The sequence below is a fragment of the Schistocerca cancellata genome, chromosome 12 (assembly GCF_023864275.1).
Source record: "Schistocerca cancellata isolate TAMUIC-IGC-003103 chromosome 12, iqSchCanc2.1, whole genome shotgun sequence".
Lineage (NCBI taxonomy): Eukaryota > Metazoa > Arthropoda > Insecta > Orthoptera > Acrididae > Schistocerca > Schistocerca cancellata.
The window spans coordinates 128,962,092-128,989,489 of NC_064637.1; the positions used below are offsets into that span (position 1 = coordinate 128,962,092).

The 27,398-nt window shown below is 43.9% G+C and overlaps 1 protein-coding gene across 1 annotated transcript in view; it reads right to left on the reverse strand.

Annotated features, from left to right (window-relative positions):
- LOC126109884 (calcium-binding mitochondrial carrier protein Aralar1) overlaps positions 1-27,398 on the reverse strand; it is a 702,128-nt gene that overhangs the window by 555,761 nt on the left and 118,969 nt on the right. The gene's annotated exons all lie outside the window — the stretch shown is intronic.

Sequence of the window (27,398 nt, forward strand, 5' to 3'; positions counted from 1 at the left end):
ATGAGGTGTGTGTGTGTGTGTGTGTGTGTGTGTGTGTGTGTGTGTGTGTGTGTGCGCAGAGTAATGAGACTAATTTTTTTACCACCGAAGTTTTTATTTTATTTTTTTTTTAAACAAGAATATTGTACACTTCAAAGTAGTTCTCTCCAGCAGCTATTCACTGGCGCCGTCGTTGTCCACAGTCTTGGTAGCAGCACTGAAAGCCTTCAGCTGGTACAGTCTTAAATATGTCAGTCACATTCTTTTGAATCTTCTCCAGACCCCCAAAATGAGATCTTTTAAGACATTTCTCAACTCCACAAAAAAGAAAAAAAGTCACAAGGCCTTAGATCAGGTGAATAGGGGGTGGGTGGCTGTGGAACAACAGGAATGCCTTTTAAGGTAAAAAAAATCCGTGATGGAAGTGCTCGTGTGACACGGGGTGTTGTCATGATGAAGCATCACTTGTCTGTAATGTCCAGTCTCACTCCATTCACCCATCTCCTGAGCTTTCCAAAGGCATCTTTGCAAAACACTTGGTTGACATTTTGTCCTCAAAGGACACTCTCGTAAGAGCATGCACAGTTCGACGTTTTCATCGGTTTCTGAAGTCGAACATTTCCCTAAGGATGGTTCATCTTCAATGTGTTCTCGGCTTCCAGATATTATTTCTGCCAGCTAAGGAATGTTCCTCATAGGCCTGTCTACACTTTACAAATGTCAGACTCGCACACAGGTTTCCCAAGTTAAACGCAGAAGTTCCACTGTACCATTTTTGTAACACACAACAAAAACTCAACTCGACTGATGGCGCTCTCAAAAATCACGTGATAGCTTTACGGAGCTGATACTCGGACTAACCGTCTGGGAAGGAATGAACACACCGGTCTACACCAGCACAACACAGCGCTGCCAGATCGCTTGCAGTGTTGTCAAATACAAACCTTGTATAACCGGTTGCAGTATCGCCGGTTGTGTTGATAGCGTGTTTTATGGACTGTAAGACGCACTTTTTTCTTCGAAAACTTCAACTGGCAGCAGCAGTGCACCGGTGCAACGAACTTTAGTTGTGGGGATTCACGAGATTGCTAATACTGTTTCCCTTCCTCCCCACCATCACAAACACAGAACACTGTTTAGCCTACGACGCGCGGTAAAAATACAATATTTTTGTTAGTAGCTAGTTTTGTAACGGAAAAAAATGAAAGATGTTCACCTGATGCGAGCTATAAATTGAAAGAAACAACAGAGCAGCTGAGCGGCATTTCGACCCTCCACCAACAGAGAAAACCTTTAGAGATTGGTGGGCTAGCAAACAAAAACTGGAAAAAAAACGAGGAAAACTACATGAGCAAATAGAGGACTGAATTCAAAATGGCCAAAGCTAGAATATGACGTATTGAAACGGATTCAAGGACACTGTCAAAATGGCATTTGAATTAATAAAAAAAATGATTCAAATACGCGCTCGTAAGCTAGCACTGCAGTGGACTTAACAAACTTTAAGGGTGGACTTGGTTGATGACACAGGTTTATGAAGTGTCATGGACTAAGCATGTGAACCAAAACCAAAATATCTAAGAAAATGCCACAAGAGTATGAAGAGAAAACACTATCTTTCCTTCGTTTTATTATTCAACATCAAAAGAAATCAGTGTGGAACTAACTCAAATAGCGAATATGGGCGAAACTCCTGACATTTTATGTGCAGAGTAACAGAACTGTTGCCATGAAAGGTGCTAAAACTGTAAGAACAAGCGGACATGAAAAAATGCACTACACTCTTGTCCTCTCATGTTGTGCTGGCGGTACTAAACTTAATCAAATGATCATTTTCAAGCGCAAAATAATGCCAAAACCTGGCAGTATTTCAGCCAGATGGTGTTATTCACGTTGATGTCAAGGCTGATATGAAATTATGGATTAACAGAGTGTGGGAGAGAAGGAAAAGTGCTTTATTGAAGAAGAGTTCTCTTATCGTGCTAGGTCAGTTTAGTACTCATTTGAAAAATTCTGTGAAAGAAGCGCGTGGTCTAGGGTGTCTTGCCACGGTTCGAGCTGCTCTCCCAGTCGTAGGTTCGAGTCTTCCTCCGGGCACGTGTGTGTGTGTGTGTGTGTGTGTGTGTGTGTGTGTGTGTGTGTGTGTGTGTTTTTTTTGTCCTTAGCGTATGTTAGTTTAAGTTAGATTAAGTGGTGTGTAAGCCTAGGGACCGATGATCTCAACAGTTTGGTCCCATTGGAACTTGACACAAATTTCCAAAAATTTTCTGTGAAACGAAAACTGAGACAGGGAAATGCATAGCCTGCCTTTATTCCAGCAGGACTTACTTCACAACTGCAACGTCTTGCTGTCTCTATAAGTAAACCCTTTAAAGTGTATATGGCAGAGGAATGGAACAAATGGATGGTGGATGAAACCCAATATGAATTGACGCCGAAGGGAGCTTTAAAACTAGTGTGTCAGTGGATAAAACAGTCGCGGCCTAGAGTGAAAGAAGACGTTACTGTTGAATTTTTCAAGTAGTATGCTATCAGTAACGTTCTCGATGGCGCTGAAGATTATCTTACATATCAAAAGAACAACGATGACAAAGAAGAAGGAGAAGAAAGTTGAGATGAAGATTTTCATAGATTTTAAAAGTTCTGTTGTATTGAACCGGGGACGTAGAAACGACGGAGAGGTTTCGTCCCCCCGCCGTAGCCCACAGTGGTACGCAACCCCCCACAACAGGCCACAGCAGTCCACCCACCCCACCGCCGCCCCACACCGAACCACTCTTTCAGGGTTATTGTGCGATTCGCCTCGCAGTGGACCCTACCACACACTTCTGTGCTCCAAGCGTACAATCTCAAAAATGTCTTCCTCAAATTAAGGCGTATGTCTGGTACTAGTGGACTTCTCGTGGCCAGGAACGCCCGTTTTGTCAGTGTCAGTATGCTTTTTATGCCCCCCTTGCACTGTCCACCGTTATTTTGCTATCTACGTAGCAGAATACCGTAACTTCGTCTATTTCATGATCACCAATTATGATATGAAGTTTCTCGCTGTTTTCGTTTCTGGTACTTCTTATTATACTGACCTTACGACTTATCTTAGAAGAAAGATTAAGGAAAGGCAAACCTACGTTCCTAGCATTTGTAGACTTAGAGAAAGCTTTTGACAATGTTGACTGGAATACTCTCTTTCAAATTCTAAAGGTGGCAGGGGTAAAATACAGGGAGCGAAAGGCTATTTACAATTTGTATAGAAACCAGATGGCAGTTATATGAGTCGAGGGGCATGAAAGAGAAGCAGTGGTTGGGAAGGGAGTAAGACAGGGTTGTAGCCTCTCCCCGATGCTATTCAATCTGTATATTGAGCAAGCAGTAAAGGAAACAAAAGAAAAATTCGGAGTAGGTATTAAAATCCATGGAGAAGAAATAAAAACGTTGAGGTTCGCCGATGACATTGTAATTCTGTCAGAGACAGCAACGGACTTGGAAGAGCAGTTGAACGGAATGGATGGTGTCTTGAAGGGAGGATATAAGATGAACATCAACAAAAGCAAAACGAGGATAATGGAATGTAGTCGAATTAAGTCGGGTGATGTTGAGGGTATTAGATTAGGAAATGAGACACTTGAAGTAGTAAAGGAGTTTTGCTATTTGGGGAGCAAAATAACTGATGATGGTCGAAGTAGAGAGGGTATAAAATGTAGACTGGCAATGGCAAGGAAAGCGTTTCTGAAGAAGAGAAATTTGTTAACATCGAGTATAGATTTAAGAGTCAGGAAGTCGTTTCTGAAAGTATTTGTATGGAGTGTTGCCATGTATGGAAGCGAAACATTGACGGTAAATAGTTTGGACAAGAAGAGAATAGAAGCTTTCGAAATGTGGTGCTACAGAAGAATGCTGAAGATTAGATGGGTAGATCACATAACTAATGAGGAAGTATTGAATAGGATTGGTGAGAAGAGAAGTTTGTGGCACAACTTGACCAGAAGAAGGGATCGGTTGGTAGGACATGTTCTGAGGCATCAAGGGATCACCAATTTAGTATTGGAGGGCAGCGTGGAGGGTAAAAATCGTAGGGGGAGACCAAGAGATGAATACACTAAGCAGATTCAGAAAGATGTAGGTTGCAGTAGGTACTGGGAGATGAAGAAGCTTGCACAGGATAGAGTAGCATGGAGAGCAGCATCAAACCAGTCTCAGGACTGAAGACCACAACAACAACAACTTCTTATTACGTTCATCTTTGTGTGATTTACTCTCAGTTTATATTTTGTATCCATTACACTGTTCATTCCATTCAACAGATCATGTAATTTTTCTCCACTTTCACTGAGGATAGCGATGTCATCAGCCAATCTTATCATTGATATTCTTCCACCTTCAATTTTAATTCCATTCTTAAACCTTACTTTTATTTTGGCCATTGGTTCTTCGATGTGTAGACTGAACAGTAGGGGTGAAAGACCACATCCATGTCTTACATCCTTTTCAATCTGAGCACTTCACTCTTTGTCTTCCGGCCTTATTGTTCCGTCTTCGCTCTTTTACATGTTGTATATTATCAGCATTCCTCTATAGCTTATCCCCATTTTCCTGAGAATTTCAACATACTGCACCATATTACAGTGTCGAACGCTTTTTCGAAGTCGAGAGATTAATGAACATGTCTTGATTTTCACTTAGTCCCACTTCCATTAACAATCACAACGTCAGATTTGCCCCTTTGGTGCGTTATCTTTCATAAAGGCAAACTAATCGTCATGGAACTTCCTTTTCCATTCTTCTGCATGTTATTCGTGTCAGCAACGTGGATGGACGAGATGTTAAGCTAATTGTGTTTGATTTGTTTTTAGGGTACAAAAACAATTATGGTCATATTTGCCCATGTCAGAACCGTAGAACACTACACACAATCGATGGAAGAAAAGACAACTAAAACCAGCGACATGAAGAAATGTCTATAAAATACGCCGTAAAGAAACGGAAATGCTGAAATAAAGATTAAATGTCCTTCGGCACACTGCTACGACGGATAAAAGGGTAAAAAGCGGTCGATAGGCCGCCGCATGTAGTTTGCTAAAACGGCCGATAACTCAGACGGCAAACACAAAGGAGAACGTAAATGGTGAAATATCCCCTTAGAAAAATTAAGAATGACAATGCTGGTAAACATCTTACGTTATTTGATTTTCAAACAGCTGAGTAAAACTGAACGTACTCAAACATTTCTTTCTTTACTTATTCTGATCATCACTAAACTGACACACAATATTTTTAGCGTAACGCAGTCTGATTTTCAATAATCCCTAAAAAAAGGCCCTTACTAACAATAACCTATACCTTTCATAAATCATTACCTCACAAAAATCTTCGTTACTCGAACTACTGCAATACAGAGAGCGCCAATACTGCCAGCTAAACAAAAGATTCTAACTACTGAAGGCATAGTTGGCAAATGAAAGATTTTGATGGAGAAGAAACAACATATTTACCTTAATAGCGTTCAAAAGTTATATATATATATATATATATATATATATTTTATCAGTTCATGACATCCAGCCTTACAAATTTCGTTTTTCTGACGGACACACATCCAGATCGTCCGCTCTCAAAACTCTGCCATCTCTCCCCCCAAATCGATCGATGCTGGCGGCTCACCTCCAACTGCACAACGCTACGCGCTGTTCACATCCAACTGCCCAACACTACACAAGCGAATATTCCAACAATACCAACTACACACAGATTTCACACTGTAGCGGGACTTTGAATTTCGCCGCGCTACACTCGTTTCCTCAGATATAAATTATACCGTCGCAGCTGTGTGAGCGCTCGACGGCAGAGAAAATATATAAGAAACTGAAGGTATAAAAATTGTAACTCTTTTTGTTTTCTACCCGCTCTTGTCTCTTGAGAGGGTAAGCTTAACTTCACTTATTCGCCAGTCTTAGTATGAGTCAGACGTAAAAACTTAGTAGCTAGTCTTGGTCTGATTAAGACGAAAAAACTTACTGATATGCAGACGTATTGTGGAAGCTGGTATGAAATTTGGAGGATGGAAGCAGCAACGTAAAATACATTGCATTCACTATCAAGATGGTTTTAATTTGTATAGATCAGTAGTTCAAATGGTTCAAATGGCTCTGAGCATTATGGGACTTAACTACTGAGGTCATCAGTGCCCTAGAACTTAGAACTACTTAAACCTAACTAACCTAAGGACATCACACACATCCATGCCCGAGGCAGGATTCGAACCTGCGACCGTAGCGGTCGCGCGGTTCCAGACTGTAGCATCTAGAACCACTTGGCCACACCGGCCGGCTATATCACTAGTTCCTGGACGATGAAATTTACTGCAAGATTTCGGAGCAGCTACGACTTTTCACGCAGAAATGAAGAGATTTTTGGAGAACAAGACCTGGACACCGCACGAGAGAAGACATGTTAACATGGTAAACAATGAACTCTTATCTACGCCATTTCCCCCTGTTAATCACATTTTGTTATTCTCTGTTCTCTTTCAAATAATTTTTGTAGTTGAATTAGGTTTGACTTTTGCTCAGAAACGCCACAAGGGCCACCCCAACAATAGCTTTATCCGAATCACGAAGTCCGATTTGCATTCCATTCTTTCCCTTTTTCAAGGTCATTAACGATTTTAAAACCCCTTTTTTTTATTCACCATTTCTTCCCACATTTTCAACCTTTTCTTTTTTTCTTTTTTATTAACCACTACAACACAGCACAGTCAGTGATTTTCATACAGAGCGCTACGTGGCGTTACCAACATAAAAACCTAAACAGCCTACTTACACATAGTTAAAGAAACGGAATTCCATCAGGAAATGGTGGACCGTCAAAGGTTGAGGGTAGTGATCACAAAGTGGTGGAGGACAACGGCTTAACAAATGGCGATGGCTTAAGACAGTGCCGAATACGCAACCTAGCTAAAGTTATCTCTTCGCGGCGAGAGGTCCGAGAGGAGGTCGGCCAAGCCGCTGGGAGAGGCTTAATAACCTGGAGCTTGTTCCCACGAAGGGAAGACCTGTGGTTATGCCACAGTGACACCGCCTGATGAGAGACGGCAAAACAGTAATCATCAGAGGAAGTATAAGAACTAGCCGGCTGACGTACGAGGACTGCAGTCTTGGCAGCAGCGCCAGTGGCCTTGTTTCCTGTCAGATCGACGTGACCAGGAGCACGCATAAACATCACAGTGGCTCCAGCTAGAGAGAGCAAGTGGAAGCTTTCTTTGACCCGTTGCTTAGGGGATGGACGGAGTACAGCACACAGAGGCTCTGAAGGGCATTGAGAGAGAGAGTCGGAGCAGATGACACAATTGAAAAGCCCGTGTCGGCGGATGCAGTGCATGACCTGATGATACAGGGCGGAGAGGTCGGCTGTAAATACTGAGCAGTGTTACGGAAGCCGATGTCCAAGAACGTCGGTGCCAATGACGAAGCTGATTGTGTAATAATGACTTTAAAACTAAAACTGCGTCCGAACAGGCCCCGGAAGGCCCAACGGTACCGACCGGCCGCCGTGTCACCCTCAGCCCACAGGCGTCACTGGATGCGGATTTGGAGGGGCATATCGTCAGCACACCGCTCTGCCGGCCGTATGTCAGTTTACGAGACCGGAGCCGCTACTTCTGAGTCAAGTAGCTCCTCAGTTTGCCTCACAAGGGCTGAGTGCACCCCGCTTGCCAACAGCGCTCGGCAGACCGGATGGTCACCCATCCAAGTGCAAGCCCAGCCCGATAGAGTTCGGTGATCTGACGGGAACCGGTGTTACCACTGCGGCGAGGCTGTTGGCGATAGTGACTTTACTAGCAGTATTATCTGTAAACATCTCGTACCTTAATAACAAATGGTTCAAATGGCTCTGAGCACTATGGGACTCAACTTCTGAGGTCATTAGTCGCCTAGAACTTAGAACTAGTTAAACCTAACTAATCTAAGGACATCACACACATCCGTGCCCGAGGCAGCATTCGAACCTGCGACCGTAGCGGTCCTTAATAACATGCTAACGTTGTAAGTAGGCTGTTTAGGCTTTAATGTTGGTAACGCCACGTAGCGCTCTGTATGAAAATGACTGACTGTGCTGTGTGCAGTCTGTGGCTAATAGGACTCATTGTTGGATTATTCGCTATTGTAGCGGTGGGCAGTTGGATGTGAACAGCGCGCAGCGTTGCGCAGCTGGAGGTGAGCCGCCAGCAGTGGTGGAGGTGGGGAGAGAGATGGCAGAGTTTTGAGAGCGGACGATCTGGACATGTGTCCATCAGAAAGAGTAAATTTGTAATACTGGATATCATGAACTGATTATATATATATATATATATATATATATATATATATATATATATATATATATATATATATATATATATATGATGACTTTTGAACATTATTAAGGTAAATACATTGTTTGTTCTCTATCAAAACCTTTCATTTGGTAACTATGCCTATCAGTAATCAGTGCCTTCAGTAGTTAGAATCTTTTATTTAGCTGGAAGTATTGGCGCTCGCTGTTCAAACGGCTCTGAGCACTATGGGACTTAACATCTATGGTCATCAGTCCCATAGAACTTAGAACTACTTAAACCTAACTAACCTAAGGGCAGCACACAACACCCAGCCATCACGAGGCAGAGAAAATCCCTGACCCCGCCGGGAATCGAACCCGGGAACCCGGGCGTGGGAAGCGAGAGGCGCTCGCTGTATTGCAGTAGTTCGAGTAACGAAGATTTTTGTGAGGTAAGTGATTCATGAAAGGTATAGGTTATTGTTAGTCAGGGCCATTCTTTTGGAGGGATTACTGAAAGTCAGATTGCGTTGCGCTAAAAATATTGTGTATCAGTTTAGTGATGATCAGAATAAGTACAGAGCGAAATGTCTGAGTACGGTCAGTTCTGCTCAGCTGTTTAAAAATCAAATAACGTACGGGGTTTATCAGCACAGTAATCCGCTAATTTTTCCAAGGGGACGTTTCAACGCATATTGCTACTGGGGACTGTTCGCGTCACAACACTCGCTGGGAAGGCGCCAGTGGGGGCGATGAAGGAACTTTCAATTAAGGTGACTGACCTAAAAAAAACTGCTGGTGTCCCAGCCAACAGCGCGACACATCCCAACTTGTGCTTTACACAGTCGAAAGGGAAAGACGACGGAGCAGCAGCAGCCAGCAGTGGAAACACAGCCGACTTTCACAATGGATAGAGAAGCGCCGCCACCATAATAGCGGCTGCGAGGTCGCGAGTTTGGCAGACAGGGGGAGTTCTGGCAGTGTGTCCAGTAAACACGGAGACCAGAATGGCCGCCCTCTATTACGGGACACGCAGCTTGGCACGTAGCAGCAACCGGCACGGTTCACCCATCACTGTCGAGGGCACGCGAGTGGAGGGCTTCAAGTGGTGATCCAGTCTGTACGTGTACACTGTGTCGCAGGAGGAATTGTCATTCGAGGCACAAAAGTCTAGTAATCACGGGGTCTAAAATGCATACCTTGACAGCTGTGAGAACTTGTTCAGTGTAACAGATGTGTTCCACAGTAGCGGAGATGAAGTGCCCGTATCCCTTAAGGTACGAACTCTCATGTTCAGAAACACCTTTAACAACTAACGATGTCTTGTTGTTGTTGTCTTCAGTCCAGAGACTGGTTCGATGTAGCTTTCCATGCTACTCTATTCTGTGCAAGCTTCTTCATCTCCTTGCACCTACTGCAACCTAAATCCTTCTGAATCTGCTTAGCGTATTCATCTCTCCGTCCCCCTGTACGATTTTTACCCTCCACGCTGCCCTCCGATACTAAATTGGTGATCCCTTGATATCTCCGAATGTGTCCTACCAAGCGATCCCTTCTTCTAGTCAAGTTGTGCCAAAAAATTCTCTTCTCCCCAATTCTATTCAATACCTCCATATTAGTTATGTGATCTATCCATCTAATCTTCAGCATTCTTCTGTAGCATCACATTTCGAAAGCTTCTATTCTCTTCTTGTCTAAACTAGTTATCGTCAGTGTTTCACTACCATACATGGCTACACTCCATACAAATACTTTCAGAAACGACTTCCTGACACTTAAATCTATACTCGATGTTAACAAATTTCTCTTCTTCAGAAACGCTTTCCCTGCCATTGCCAGTCTACATTTTATATCCTTTCTACTTCGACCACCATCAGTTTTTTGCTCCCCAAATAGTAAAACTAATTTACTACTTTAAGCGTCTCATTTCCGGATCCAAGCCGGCCGGTGTAGCCGAGCGGTTCTAGGCGCTTCAGTGTGGAACCGCGCGACCGCTACGGTCGCAGGTTCGAATCCTGCCTCGGGCATAGATGTGTGTGATGTCCTTAGCTTAGTTAGGTTTAAGTAGCTCTAAGTCCTAGGGGACTCATCACCTCAGATGTTAAGACGCATAGTGCTCAGAGCCATTTGAACCATTTTGAACCTAATCTAATTCCGGCAGCATCACCCGACTTAATTCGACTACATTCCATTATCCTCGTTTTGCTTTTATTGACGTTCATATTATATCTTCCTTTCAGGACCCTGTCCATTCCGTTCAACTGCTCTTCCAAGTCCTTTGCTGTCTCTGACAGAATTACAATGTTCTCGGCAAACCTCAAAGTTTTTATGTCTTCTCCATGGATTTTAATTCCTACTCCGAATTTTTCCTTTTGTTTCCTTTACTGGTTGCTCAATGTACAGATTGAATAACATCGGGGATAGGCTGCAACACTGTCTCACTCCCTTCCCAACCACTGCTTCCCTTTCATGCCCCTCTACTCTTATAATTGCCATCTGGTTTCTGTACAAATTGTAAATACCCTTTCGCTCCCTGTATTTTACCCCTGTCACCTTCAGAATTTGAACGACAGTAGTCCAGTCGTACATTAGTATGTTCTGCAGAAATGATTAGTATTTCAGTCACCTCGGTTCACTATGTGTCCTCTTGCCTAGTAGAGGCGCAGAGTCCGCCGTAGGCCTGATAACTTGTTCTATGCGTGATGGCATCGACGTGTATAATGCGCGAATGGCGTCCTGTGGTATATCCGTCCATGCTGCGGTCACCAGGTTCACCAGTTCATCTGTGGTTCAAAATGGCTCTGAGCACTATGGGACTCAACATCTGTGGTCATCAGTCCCCTAGAACTTAGAACTACGTAAACCTAACTAACCTAAGGACATCACACATATCCATGCCCGAGGCAGGATTCGAACCTGCGACCGTAGCAGTCGCGCGGTTCCGGACTGAAGCGCCTAGAACCGCTAGACCACCGCGGTCGGCTTCATCTGTGGTGGTCGGCACTGGATTACAGCGCTGCACCAGTGATTTCATCATATCCAACAAATTTTCGATTGGTGACAAGTTTGTTGATGTGGCAGGCCGGCGCAAAGGCTGTCCTGTGACACCAGGAAGGCACATGTTCGTGGAGCAACATGTCGTGCATTGTCTTGCTGAAAAATGACGTCTGGGGTACACGAGTGGACCTTCTGCTCCGAAGCTACGACTGTGAGGGCACTGTAACGGAACATGTTAAAGGCTTTACTGTACCGAAGTATGCGATACCCTCCAAATTCAACCAGTTTAACGAGTATTTATGATTATAGCAAAGGTATTGTGTATGTTAACAATGATTGCATAACATGTCTCCATAAACAGTCAACCCATTAAATTATACTGAGTAACTGACCCACACAAAAGTTAATATCACTTGATCACTGATAAAGCAAATGTCATCATGTAAAAACACCGAGTTCATCGTAAATAATTAATATGAAGTACGAAAAATAGTGGACAACTAGGTGTTTTGGATCTCCTTAAATAAAAATCACCCAGTGAAACCTATTTGTTCACTAGGAGCGTTTTCACTCAGTATTGACGTAAGCAATCCTGTTTAAGACGAAAACCAATGTAATTCTTAATAATTCATGTTATTTACTTATTTATGCAAATTAGAGAAGTCAATTGACAAACTTCTAAAAAACGGCCTTTTTGTAACAAAGAATTATTCTGTCAAGTCAACAAATTTGTCTGTCATTTTAATAACATGTTAAATTATGTCACTCGATGCAAATTAATAACTTTTCTGCACAAATTATGATAACAGATGTACATGTGACTTATAAACTACACTCCTGGAAATGGAAAAAAGAACACATTGACACCGGTGTGTCAGACCCACCATACTTGCTCCGGACACTGCGAGAGGGCTGTACAAGCAATGATCACACGCACGGCACAGCGGACACACCAGGAACCGCGGTGTTGGCCGTCGAATGGCGCTAGCTGCGCAGCATTTGTGCACCGCCGCCGTCAGTGTCAGCCAGTTTGCCGTGGCATACGGAGCTCCATCGCAGTCTTTAACACTGGTAGCATGCCGCGACAGCGTGGACGTGAACCGTATGTGCAGTTGACGGACTTTGAGCGAGGGCGTATAGTGGGCATGCGGGAGGCCGGGTGGACGTACCGCCGAATTGCTCAACACGTGGGGCGTGAGGTCTCCACAGTACATCGATGTTGTCGCCAGTGGTCGGCGGAAGGTGCACGTGCCCGTCGACCTGGGACTGGACCGCAGCGACGCACGGATCCACGCCAAGACCGTAGGATCCTACGCAGTGCCGTAGGGGACCGCACCGCCACTTCCCAGCAAATTAGGGACACTGTTGCTCCTGGGGAATCGGCGAGGACCATTCGCAACCGTCTCCATGAAGCTGGGCTACGGTCCCGCACACCGTTAGGCCGTCTTCCGCTCACGCCCCAACATCGTGCAGCCCGCCTCCAGTGGTGTCGCGACAGGCGTGAATGGAGGGACGAATGGAGACGTGTCGTCTTCAGCGATGAGAGTCGCTTCTGCCTTGGTGCCAATGATGGTCGTATGCGTGTTTGGCGCCGTGCAGGTGAGCGCCACAATCAGGACTGCATACGACCGAGGCACACAGGGCCAACACCCGGCATCATGGTGTGGGGAGCGATCTCCTACACTGGCCGTACACCACTGGTGATCGTCGAGGGGACACTGAATAGTGCACGGTACATCCAAACCGTCATCGAACCCATCGTTCTACCATTCCTAGACCGGCAAGGGAACTTGCTGTTCCAACAGGACAATGCACGTCCGCATGTATCCCGTGCCACCCAACGTGCTCTAGAAGGTGTAAGTCAACTACCCTGGCCAGCAAGATCTCCGGATCTGTCCCCCATTGAGCATGTTTGGGACTGGATGAAGCGTCGTCTCACGCGGTCTGCACGTCCAGCACGAACGCTGGTCCAACTGAGGCGCCAGGTGGAAATGGCATGGCAAGCCGTTCCGCAGGACTACATCCAGCATCTCTACGATCGTCTCCATGGGAGAATAGCAGCCTGCATTGCTGCGAAAGGTGGATATACACTGTACTAGTGCCGACATTGTGCATGCTCTGTTGCCTGTGTCTATGTGCCTGTGGTTCTGTCAGTGTGATCATGTGATGTATCTGACCCCAGGAATGTGTCAATAAAGTTTCCCCTTCCTGGGACAATGAATTCACGGTGTTCTTATTTCAATTTCCAGGAGTGTATATCTCTTTTTAGGAGTTCTTTGACAATGTTTTAAATACAAGCAGCAAGAAGGGTCGGGAGGCAGTCGGAATGTCACTTTGGTAAAGTGTGTTTGTGTGTTATTGTTTGAGGTGGATAAACAATGCAAAGAACATGTAAAGGAAGTACTACTTTGCGTTGTGTCATGGTCTTTGGTGGACAGTGGAATTAAGATGGCCACCAGAGTAATAAATATTTGAAGTTTACATATTTCTTGGTTTCGCTCGTTCTTTATCATCAAAAGCACATAAAAAATACGGGACCTCATGTTTTTAACCCTAGACAACCAGATGTAGAGCCAGCATCAGCATCGAGACACGGCAGCGATCCAGCAAGTAGCAGCGATTACCACAACACAATGCAGTTTAATGGCGCCAACCTAACATCAAGTGCTAACAAGCTCCGTAAATGGGAGTGAAATAGTGCGATTATAGCAACTAGCAATATCTACGACCAGGCGACCATTACAGCACCGACTGTGATTTGTGGTCGCACGCAGTAGCCCTCCACACCGTAAGGACCTCGAGTTGGCGCTGTGTCCTGTGCGAATGCAGTCAGTGTGATGCGGCTCCCCGTGTCTGCGGCGAATCAAAATGCGGCCAACATTTTCAAAAAACAGAACCTGGATTCGTCCGAAAACACTGTCTGATGCGTTCATGTCCCCAATGACGTCTTTCCCTACAACACTGCTTTTTAAGCGGTTTTTTGACCCCACGAGAATTAAAAACCAATTTTTCCCATGCGATGTGGTACCACCTTGCCGTGGTGAATCGACTTACCTAACTAATGTGCCACAACTGTTGACTGTCTGAATCGTGCAGTAATGCACATTAAAGAGCACGGGTAGTGTACAGGGTGATTCAAAAAGAATACCACAACTTTAAAAATGTGTATTTAATGAAAGAAACATAATATAACCTTCTGTTATACATCATTACAAAGAGTATTTAAAAAGGTTTTTTTTCACTCAAAAACAAGTTCAGATATGTTCAATATGGCCCCCTCCAGACACTCGAGCAATATCAACCCGATACTCCATCTCGTTCCACACTCTCTGTAGCATATCAGGCGTAACAGTTTGGATAGCTGCTGTTATTTCTCGTTTCAAATCATCAATGGTGGCTGGGAGAGGTGGCCGAAACACCATATCCTTAACATACCCCCATAAGAAAAAAATCGCAGGGGTTAAGATCAGGGCTTCTAGGAGGCCAGTGATGAAGTGCTCTGTCACGGGCTGCCTGGCGGCCGATCCATCGCCTCGGGTAGTTGACGTTCAGGTAGTTACGGACAGATAAGTGCCAATGTGGTGGCGCTCTATCCTGCTGAAATATGAATTGTTGTGCTTCTTGTTCGAGCTGAGGGAACAGCCAATTCTCTAACATCTCCAGATACTGTAGTCCAGTTACAGTAGCACCTTCGAAGAAAAAGGGACCAAAACCGTTATTGGCTGAAATGGCACAGAAAACGTTCACCTTAGGCGAGTCACGTTCATACTCAGTTGTTTCCCGCGGATTCTCAGTGCCCCATATACAGACATTGTGACAGTTGAGTTTCTTGTTAGTGTGGAAAGTTGCTTCATCACTAAACACAATCTTTGAAACGAAAGATTCATCTGTTTCCATTTGAGCAAGGATAAAATCACAGAAATCGATTCTTTTAATCTTATCAGCTGCAGACTGTGCTTGAACCAATTTCAGACGATAAGGTTTCATAACTAACCTTTTTCGTAGGACTCTCCATACAGTTGATTGTGGAATTTGCAGCTCTCTGCTAGCTCTGCGAGTCGATTTTCCTGGGCTGCGAACAAATGCTTGCTGGATGCGTGCTACATTTTCATCACTCGTTCTCGGCCGTCCAGAACTTTTCCCTTTGCACAAACACCCATTCTCTGTAAACTGTTTATACCAACGTTTAATACACCACCTATCAGGAGGTTTAACACCATACTTCGTTCGAAATGCACGCTGAACAACTGTCGTCGATTCACTTCTGCCGTACTCAATAACACAAAAAGCTTTCTGTTCAGCGGTCGCCATCTTAGCATCAACTGACGCTGACGCCTAGTCAACAGCGCCTCAAGCGAACAAATGTACAACTAAATGAAACTGTATAGCTCCCTTAATTCGCCGACAGATAGTGCTTAGCTCTGCCTTTTGTCGTTGCAGAGTTTTAAATTCCTAAAGTTGTGGTATTCTTTTTGAATCACCCTGTATTGTAAAAATCCAACAATAGCCGTCGTATAGCGATTCGTCTGTCATTTGTAGCCGACCCCATTTACGTTAAGAAGCTTACAGAGCCGTCCGATGGTAACATTTTCGTTATTTCTTTTATTTTCTTTTGTTCCACGACGATCCCCCCTGCGTCAATAATATGCTGTTCGAATTTGACGACATTCTGAGCAGTGGTTCTCCGTCTATAGCCTTTTCAAACTGGGACTTCAGCTATGGACATCCTGGACTTGCCAGTCACTGTAATGTGCGTGTAACATGTGCGGCAGCGAAATGGGAGATTCTGAAACCTCCACCAGCGATACAATTTATTTACGGCTATATAAAAGAAGTACAAAATGAGTTTACAATGCTCGCAGTTTGAAACTCTCATCACTTGAAAATGACATCGCGTATCTGGCCGCCATTTTTCTTCACACACGTTTCACGTCTTTTACGGAAGTTAGACATCACATGTTGCAGGACTGGCTCTGGAATTTGATTAACTGCCTCGACTTTGATCCTTCAGTTCCTGGATAGTGTGTGGTGGCTCACACCAGAAGATGTGAGATTTCAAGTAGTCCCAAAGCGAGAAAGCAAACGACAAGAAGTCAGGAGATCTTTGAGACCAAAAAATGTCCCCGTTCTTGGAGATGAGAAGACCAGGAAAAATGTTCTGTAGCGCATAAACAGGATGTCGGGAGGCGCGCAGTGTGGCTCCGTCTTCTTGGAAGATCGGCAAGCTCTCGCACGGGGAAATCGTTCAGCACGTGAACATAATATTCTGTCAGTAATTAAAACTTCCGGGCTAAGAGGCCGTGGTCCAATAATAGAAATACTTCTCCCTGACGTTTCGTTGCCAGCTGCGGGCAACATCATCTGAGGTGAGTCTACGACTGGCTGCTAGGCCGTGGAGGTCCTGTTTATATAGAGCGCGTAGAGGGCGCCACCACTCGTCACATGTTGTCAACAGTAAAACTATCTCTGGCTGGCGTCATTACTCTCGGTCGAAGGTAATCGATTGTCACATCTTTGGTACAGAGTCGATCGCCATATCTTATCTAGCTTCACGCCTTCTTCTTTCCTGTTAAAATTATTGTGGTGTTTAAAAATCTCTACAGCCTCTCTATACATACGTGTGTAATAATGCGATGTCTTAGCTAGCACGCTCGTCTCACTAAATTTTATTTCATGGTCACCCGTTTCAAAAACATGTTCCGCTAAGACATCGCATTATTACACACGTATGTATAGAGAGGCTGTAGAGATTTTTAAACACCACAATAATTTTAACAGGAAAGAAGAAGGCTTGAAGCTAGATAAGATATGGCGATCGACTCTGTACCAAAGATGTGACAATCGATTACCTTCGACCGAGAGTAATGACGCCAGCCAGAGATAGTTTTACTGTTGACAACATGTGACGAGTGGTGGCGCCCTCTACGCGCTCTATATAAACAGGACCTCCACGGCCTAGCAGCCAGTCATAGACTCACCTCAGATGATGTTGCCCACAGCTGGCAACGAAACGTCAGGGAGAAGTATTTCTACTATTGGACCACGGCCTCTTAGCCCGGAAGTTTTAATTACTGAAGACGCCGGCCGTGAAAGCCTACACGCTATGATAATATTCTGTGTTCACTGTAACGGCGTTGCCGAGATGATCTTAAAAAAAATAAGTTTAATAAAAAAAAGAAATAAGGCGCCTGTGATTCCAAACGACGATACGACGCACCACACTACCACTTTCCGACAGAAGTGGCGTTTCATGAAGCATTTCAGGATCATCACGTGCGCAGTATCTAAAGTTTTGCTTGTTAACGAATCGTGACACACAAAAATTCAGTCTCGCCGCTCATGATAGGATTGTCCCAAAGTTCCAACAATTCCCGGCAAAAGCTCTTTGGGAGGTCGTCCGCATTCAGTTTTTGCACTATCCGAATTCTGTGTGGGCGGTATTGCACTTCGTTGTGCAACATTCAAAAAATGGTTCAAATGGCTCTGAGCACTATGGGACTTAACATCTATGGTCATCAGTCCCCTAGAACTTAGAACTACTTAAACCTAACTAACCTAAGGACAGCACACAACACCCAGCCATCACGAGGCAGAGAAAATCCCTGACCCCGCCGGGAATCGAACCCGGGAACCCTGGCGTGGGAAGCGAGAACGCTACCGCACGACCACGAGATGCGGGCGTGCAATATTCGCCGTACGCTGCGATCCCATGCGTCAAGTTGCAGAACGCCTGGGGCTTTGGCTCAAGGCTTCTTCCAATCTTGTAAAATTTTCTTGTGTGCATACGCATTTCTCATTTCCATCACCTCTTTCGTATCGTACCACCCTTCCTCAAACGTGCGACGGGACTAGGGCATGACGTGTGACATTGTAACGAGTACGGAATACACGCTCCGCGGCCAAGTTTCTGTTGTTTTCGCAAAACGCCGTCACGTCTCTGGAACATGTAGGATGAAATGTATGACACGTACGCGGTTCCTTGGTGGTGTAGAGCACTGAAGCTTCTTAGTCAATGCAATCTAAAGGTACGGCCATTAATGTCACGCATTTCGATACTCGCAATCTAACTCATCATTTCAGTGAACTACATTTTGAAGTTGAATGTATGTTGTTGAAGGTACGTAACAATAACATAACAAACTTCCTGGCAGATTAAAACTGTGTGCCCGACCGAGACTCGAACTCGGGACCTTTGCCTTTCGCGGGCAAGTGCTCTACCAACTGAGCTACCGAAGCACGACTCACGCCCGGTACTCACAGCTTTACTTCTGCCAGTATCTCGTCTCCTACCTTCCAAACTTTACAGAAGCTCTCCTGCGAACCTTGCAGAACTAGCACTCATGAAAGAAAGGATATAGCGGAGACATGGCTTAGCCACAGCCTGGGCGATGTTTCCAGAATGAGATTTTCACTCTGCAGCGGAGTGTGCGCTGATATGAAACTTCCTGGCAGATTAAAACTGTGTGCCCGACCGAGACTCGAACTCGGGACCTGCCAGGAAGTTTCATATCAGCGCACACTCCGCTGCAGAGTGAAAATCTCATTCTGGAATAACATAACAGTTCATAAAAATTAAACTTACATAGGCAGGAACCTCGTTTTCTGATTTCAGTTTAAAGTTTTATGGAGCCCATTGTCTGGACTGTGGAAAAAAATAATTACATAATCAACACAAGGTGTCTCCTTTAAACATGTAACACAAAATATAATAGATTAACAAGTAATTCAGATATTGACGGAATGTTTCTACAAACATGGTAACTTAAAATGTTGTTTCCAGTTTTGACACACGTAATACACCTATATATGTGCACCACAGGAAAACATCAAGTAGCGGAATGCATGGGGCTCAGGTTAAATTGGTTTTGAAAAAGCTGACGTCACCGAAAACCGGTTGTTTGTCAGCGATAACCACCATCCCTAGAGGGGGCCAAGCAATCAAAGGACTGCGTCCCCCAATTCAGCGGCCAGGACCCACGAAATCCCTCACAAGTTCGCATAATGGCCATCTGGTAGAAAGATCACGTCACGAGGAAGTTGTCGCACAGCATACAGCTCCAACATCTTCTGCTGCGGAGTTTACTACTCTCTCTCTCTCTCTCTCTCTCTCTCTCTCTCTCTCTCTCTCTCTCTCTCGAACGGCTAAAGATATCACAAAACGTTTAGTAATAATATTTTTAACTGAAATGCTGGACTATATGCAATAATTTTTATTACATATAAAACGGTGTTTTTTCAGGGAAATATATATAAAAATGATGAAAATTAACAAAATCTTTTTAAAAACTCCGTATGAATACCACTTTAAACTATACAACATTACCTTCGATTTCAATTTTATTTGAGAATTTTCCTTTGAATAGTTTCTGAGCTGCGGGTCTCGGATTCGTGTGATTTAATTATATTACGGTAGCTTTGAGACTAAAAAAACCGGTAGTATTTATCACAGCTGCGAGTTACCAAAAGATATTAATTTGACGTGTACTTTAGACCAGGGGCTCCCTAACTTTTCCTCTGGTGGATCACTCTGAGGACCCTGGTACTTACCTGGAACACTTTACCGACTTTGAAGGCTAATAAATTTTTATTTAAAAATGAGAAAATTTTATTTTACCCTGCGATTACTTCAATTTTAAATCATAATTCATAACACAGAAATCACAATACAATTTTAAAAAGTAATTACTACTGATAAAATATAGAAAAAGAACCACCATGTTATTAATAGTTTTTCGCGGAGCATTTATTCACTTGCCGCGGACCGAGCGAGGTGGCGCAGTGGTTAGCACACTGGACTCGCATTCGGGAGGACGACTGTTCAATCCCGTCTCCGGCCATCCTGATTTAGGTTTTCCGTGATTTCCCTAAATCGTTTCAGGCAAATGCCGGGATGGTTCCTTTGAAAGGGCACGGCCGATTTCCTTCCCAATCCTTCCCTAACCCGAGCTTGCGCTCCGTATCTAATGACCTCGTTGTCGACGGGACGTTAAACACTAACCACCACCACTTGCCTCGGTACGCAGTTTGGGAAACCCTGCGTTAGACCACAAAATTGAACGCGCCCAAAAAGTGCTGTAGTCCGATTAACACTATTTCACAGTTGACGTCTGTCACTTAGCTCTACAGTGTTGCCATATCCGCCGTCGTCTACGGCTCGCTTATAGTCTACATACAAATATGGCGGGTCACTCCAAGATGCTGCTAATGTGTAGCGCGGAGCGATGGAAGCGGCAGTCGCGAGGTACAGCGTGTCGAAAATGGGAGACGATATGCCTAGAGCCGATTTTAAGTGACCAATGACTGAACTGCGGCAGACGACGGGTTATATAGCACTCGTGTCCAAATCTAACCACCCTCGTGAAGTTCAGTGTATCCGAATAACGACGACCAACAGTCTGCGGCAGAATTAAAAATCACGATCGCTTAAGGCTAACCTCTACGAGCAAACTCAATACCGAAAAATTTGTGTAATATTTTTATTTTCATAGCCAAATTTCGCAACAAATTTTTGTTTCAGCTGTAGAAGCAAACTGTAATTGGTTATCCGAAACAATCGTAACACTAGCTACACATGATGTTGGGTTACCAACCGTGGAGCAGTCCTGGTTTGTACTTGGTTGCAGCTTACAGACGACTCAAGCAAATTCCAAACGAAAAAAGAATGATAGGAAGAAAACTAAGAGCAAATAAAAAGTCAGTACTATGATGAAAATGATACGTCAAAAAACTTGAAATAAAAATAAATCCATTAAACAAATTAACTGAATAAAAATTATGATCGAGGTCTTTGGGTTAGATTTAGAAAAATAATAAATTTATCTGTATTCGAATCACTGGCCTTCTATTCGTCAGAGTTATGTGTTAACAACTACGCTATGCTTTTACACTAAATTAAACTGTCGTATTAATGACTCAAGTGTCACAGTTGCGAAGATTATTTGACAGCCTTCATAAATTCTGCTTCGCGCAATGTCGTGCTAAGCTTATGTAATACAAGCTGATCTCTGTGATTATGCTAACTGTATGATGAATGACGCTGAATCGCAGTTTGTACGGAAGGATCCAGTATTGTTTGGACAATACTGTGTATGAAATATGTGTATTTCATTACCATTGTGTGTGTGTGTGTGTGTGTGTGTGTGAGTGTGTGATGAAATACGAAATAAATAGGCCAGACCCAGGATTCACGATCCAATCACATCAAGAAGGAAAGCCGGACAAGGAACTGTAACTGAACTAACCAACTATTCGATAAGGACAGAAGCTAAAGAAATGAATTAAAATTTGTGCCATGGTCAGGACTTGAACCCGGGTCTCCTTCTGGCTAGGCAGATGTGCTAGCCGTCACAGCACCTTAGCGTTGTGGCTACCGCAGTTGCATGCACTCCGTAACACAAAAGTCAATTCAAATCTTTAGCCCACTTGCCCCTTCTCATCTGACCAGTCGTTGCGGCATTTTTTTTTCTTCATCAGTCTTCTCTCTGGCCGGCCGGAGGGGCCGAGCGGTTCTAGGCGCTTCAGTCGGGAACTGCGTGACCGCTAAGGTCGCAGGTTCGAATCCTGCCTCGGGCATGGATGTGTGTGATGTCCTTAGGTTGGCTAGGTTTAAGTAGTTCTAAGTTCTAGGGGACTGATGACCTCAGATGTTAAGTCCCATAGTGCTCAGAGCCATTTGAACCATTTTTTGAGTCTTCTCTCTGGTTTGATGCGGCCCGCCACGAATTCCTTTCCTGTGCCAACCTCTTCATCTCAGAGTAGCACTTGCAACCTACATGCTCAATTATTTGCTGGATGTTTTCCAATCTCTGTCTTCCTCTACAGTTTTTGCCCTCTACAGCTCCCTCTAGTACCATGGAAGTCATTCTCTGATGTCTTAACAGATGTCCTATCATCCTGTCTCCTCTACTTACTAATATTTTGCACATATTCTTTTCCTCTCCGATTCTGCGCAGAACCTCTTCATTCCTTACCTTATCAGTCCACCTAATTTTCACCATTCGTCTCTAGCACCACATCTCAAATGCTTCAATTCTCTTCTGTTCCGATTTTTCCACGGTCCATGTTTCACTACCATACAATGTTGTACTGCAGAGAGTGACAGTTCAGCAACAGTGAAAGGTTCGGGCGTGACGTTGTGCGCTGTGATCGGAGGTAAGTAACTTCAATTGGACTGTAGGTTTCCTGCTATCAGATGTGAAATGGAACAGTCGTATGGGGTCACACCATTGCACAAAGTACGGTAGGTTCCGTTCCACGTCGCAAATGTTGGGCTTTTTCGCGACCTTTCCTGTCGCGGGCCAGGTGAAGGCAGAGCCAGGGAGTGTGACGTCACACTAGCGGCTCCCGGTGGCCGCCCGGTGTTTTCTGCCCTGGCCTCAGTGGATGCTGGTCTGGAGTTGCAGGCCGCGGCGGCGCTTCTTTCCTACCCTGCTTTGTGCTTTGTTTGCGCGGCAAACAGCAGTAAAACACACGGCCGCTAAACTCTGCCGCGACTCTAGGGGTCCTCTGTCTGCTCAGCTACAAAACGCACAACAAAAAAGTCTCCAGCGCGCCTCTCTGGCCGCATGTTTTGCTCTGTTCCAGAGCGCCGCACCATGGGCCAGTTCGCTTCAAAACCTGAACGCAATAGAAAAATGGCTATAAGGACGTACGAGACTGTTCTTTTTAGATTCTTTAGGTCGCTGATAAGGAATCCGATGTAGGGATGGTGGTTATCGCTACAAACAACTGGTTTTCGGTTACGGTGGCCCCTTACGAAAATCAACAGGAAATCTCATGAGTGGGGACGAAGGCTATCCCCACATGCAGAGCAGTGTACAACGTACGAAAGTCTGCCGCCCTTCCCCACCAGTTTAGGGATTAGGCCTGATAGTTGACAAAATTTCACCACTCTCTTAACGCTGGTATCGGTATCTGCGAGGACAGTGGGCAGATCTCCAGTGAGACCAAGGGCTGCCCTATTATCAGTATACAGGACACACGTAGCCACAATATGCTGAACTGAAAGCGGCATGCCACAGGAAGGTGGATCCTCCCCCCCCCCCATCATCATCAATATCGTCAACATCATCATCATCAATACCATCACCATCACCACCATCACCACCATCACCACCATCACCACCATCACCACCATATCATCAAATCATCATCATCAAATCATCATCATCAAATCATCATCATCAAATCATCATCATCAAATCATCATCATCAAATCATCATCATCAAATCATCATCATCAAATCATCATCATATCATCAAATCATCATCATATCATCAAATCATCATCATATCATCAAATCATCATCATATCATCAAATCATCATCATATCATCAAATCATCATCATATCATCAAATCATCATCATATCATCATCATCATCATCATCATCATCATCATCAGTATCATCATCATCATCAGTATCATCATCATCATCAGTATCATCATCATCATCGACACACAAATCGCCCAATGTGGTACCAAGTGAAAAGACTTGCAACTTCCGTAAGGGGTAAGGGGGGGGGGGGGGGGCGGAGGGGCGACTCCTGGCCATTAATGCCATACGATCATTTCATTTCATTCTGGACTCTACAGATGAGTGGATCCGAAGATGCCAGAAACTGATGGACTACCACATGTATCATTTTCTCACGAGTAGGAGGATCTTCTTCGTAACGTCGGGTATACTTATTACGAATTTCTTGCACGTCTTCAGATAGCCGACCAATGGAAACAAAACAGGTTTGATTGTGGCGTGTCTGTGTATCAAAACTAAGTGGACTGATGTCGGCATCGGGCATTATTGAAGAATATTGTAAGTCCGGTGAAGTTGGCATCCTGCTTTCGAGAAATACACTTTCTTCCCGAGTTCCTGATAGATATGTTTTAGTTCTAGATTTCGGCTGCATGTCGCGAAGAAAGAAAACAATATTACTTGGGGAAATTTTAATTTTGTAAAAAACAATTATTTGCCAACTTGCGGGAAAAATGTCCGAATTGGGAATAGCTCCTCAAGCATTCTACAGAAAACCCAACTGACATTTTTTGTTCAGATAATAGGTTATGATAATTCCAGTAATGAAGGACGCAGTTTTTACTGTCTGGCATAGCCGCACGTTAGAAAAACATGACCGTCCAATGAAAACTCGCAAATGTGCGGGCGCAGATACATTTAAACTCATGAACTATATTATTAAGGTAGTAGGAGGGCCATTTAACGAAGTGCAACCAGGCAGAAAAAATTTTGTAGCCAACGGTTTCGTACGAAATCGGTAATTGTTTAGTTTCAAGTCGATACACGTCGTTGCATCTGTTAAAAAAAAAAAAAAATGCCGTTAGCACGCCTTCTGGAGTGCCACCCATCTTATGGCATCCTGAGAACTAGGCACGATCGCTGTCACCCACTACATAGGTCACATATATCTGAAAATTGTGTGGTGATCCGATTCACTGTTAACGCCATCAACAATTTTGGAACGTATTGTATCGACTTGAGACTGGAATGATGCCAATGCAATCTACACAAGATTTTGCGGGTCTAAAGTCGGAACTCACACATCGTCTTTTTCTATTTTTTCCAGGTTTTGGAGCAATTTGGCCCACTGTTCGCCGACGTGACTGCCTGCCCAACATCGGTGTACGCACTTCCGCCTGCTGTTGATAAGCGTACGCTGTGCGCGCTAATCTATCCTCCTCACTTTCACTTTCAGTATCGTATCTAGCGCGGCCGTAACACGGCAGTATGCCACCTACAGGCAAATTCGAGACATCTCCGGAAGAAACAAAACTGCCTGTGTGAACATTAAGACATCAGATACAACAATATGGGATTCTGGGTCCGCCTTGGTGCAAAGCACTTTTGTTATTTATTTACTCCCAAACTAGTCTCAACGACGAATATCGCCATCATCAGTGGGTTCTTTGATTCTAAAACATTCAGAAATAACATACTCATAAAACATTGTGAAACGTCATTGGGTGTGTACCGTTTGGTTCCAAATATGGTTTTCTGTGAATAATTTCGTAATACCTTATCTACTACGAGTCACAGCATGTTTTTACGATTGTTTTCGCTGTTTCCAGCATATTTTCTGCGTTTTTTTTTTTCGAAATCATCATCTCATCTGCAGTTGTAAGAGTGGCTCTAAGTAAACAGACACAACGTGAAATTACGTACGTCAGTGTTATAAAATTGGGTTTTCGGCAGTTTTGGGGATACAGTTTTGGTGCGTTATAGGTTGTTACGTAGTTTGTTCAAAAATGGTTCAAATGGCTCTGAGCACTATGGGACTTAACATCTATGGTCATCAGTCCCCTAGAACTTAGAACTACTTAAACCTAACTAACCTAAGGACAACACACAACACCCAGCCATCACGAGGCAGAGAAAATCCCTGACCCCGCCGGGAATCGAACCCGGGAACCCGGGCGTGGGAAGCGAGAACGCTACCGCACGACCACGAGATGCGGGCTCGTAGTTTGTCATGTACTCATGTTCGTAGGACGGCTTTTAAGCACATAAGAAAGTAACCTTCGCACCTTGTTCGTAATCCAAAACATTATGCCAACTAGGGTGTTCACTTATGTTGTGAGAAATGTATCGCATATTGCAAAAAAGTTATGAAAATTGCAGCGGGAGTTCTGACGACTTCCGTTCCTTATTTATGTCTGTGTTTGATGAGAAGGTGGCTTTTGGTGTTTGTGTGTGTTTGTGTGTGTTTGTGTGTGTTTGTGTGTGTTTGTGTGTTTTCGTTTCTTACGTTTTGTCCTTCCACTATAATCTTTGTATGTAATCATTTTTTCCTTTGTTAGTTTTCGGTATAAACTTATGCTATGTTTCGGGATGTGTGTAGGTCACTTTCGGTATTAGAAGGGTTGTGATTTTTTTTTCATTAGGTGTTCTGGACAAGTGGAACGTGTGCTGTCACTCTTTAAAGCTCTCATGTGCTCTGTGAACCATGTTCGTAAATTTCTGCTTGTTTGTCCTATGCATTGGGCCTGACATGTCAATTGGTATATTCCAGCATTGCTTAATTTGTCTGATGTTCTTTTGTCTGGTCTTAGCCTTTGTAGGACTGTGTTGTTTGTTCTGAATATTACTGTAACCCCTTGCTTTTTCAATATGTTTCCAGTTCTACGTGCTATTCTATTATTCTACGTTAGTATGTACCGTCTGTTTCTCTTTCCTGATAATGTGTGGTCTGCTGTGTTGTCTACGTGTTCTGCTTTTGCGTTTTCAGATCCTTGAGTGCAGATGACATGATGTATGCCGAGACAAATGGCGGCAACAGAAAGAGAAACGCAGAAAATATGTCGGAAACAGCGGTTACAATCGTAAAACCATGCTGTGGCGTATAGTAAATGTACTAACGTACTAATAAACCATTCACAGAAAACAATATTCGGGACCAAACAGTACACATGTAATAACGTTTTATTATACTTCTGCATGTTTTAGAATCAAAGAACCCACTGATGATGGCGATATTCGTCGCTGAAACTAGTTTGTGAATGAATAAATAAATAAATAAATAAATAAATAAACAGCTAAAGTGTTTTGTATCAAGATGGACCCACAATCAGCTATTATTGTTTTTGTATGCAAACACGGACCAATGGAAGTATTTCAAGACAACATTATTAAGAGGTCAGATGACAAGCAAACACGCCGTTCAGCAAACAAGGGAAGGTTCAAATGGTTCAAATGGTTCTGAGCACTATGGGACTCAACTTCTGAGGTCATTAGTCCCCTAGAACTTAGAACTAGTTAAACCTAACTAACCTAAGGACATCACAAACATCCATGCCCGAGGCAGGATTCGAACCTGCGACCGTAGCGGTCTTGCGGTTCCAGACTGCAGCGCCTTTAACCGCACGGCCACTTCGGCCGGCCAAACAAGGGAAGGCTAGAAGATGGAAAGAATACACAGAAGGGCTATAACAACACAAAGAACAAGAAGATAAAATTATGAAAACATAACACGCAAAAGTAATGAAGACGAAATGTGCGCAGATATACGAGCGCGTGCTGAAAAGTAATGCCACAGAATTTCTTCATGTGAAAACTCGAAGCTTTTTAAATAAAACAAACTTCATCAGCGTTTTTCATCTGTATT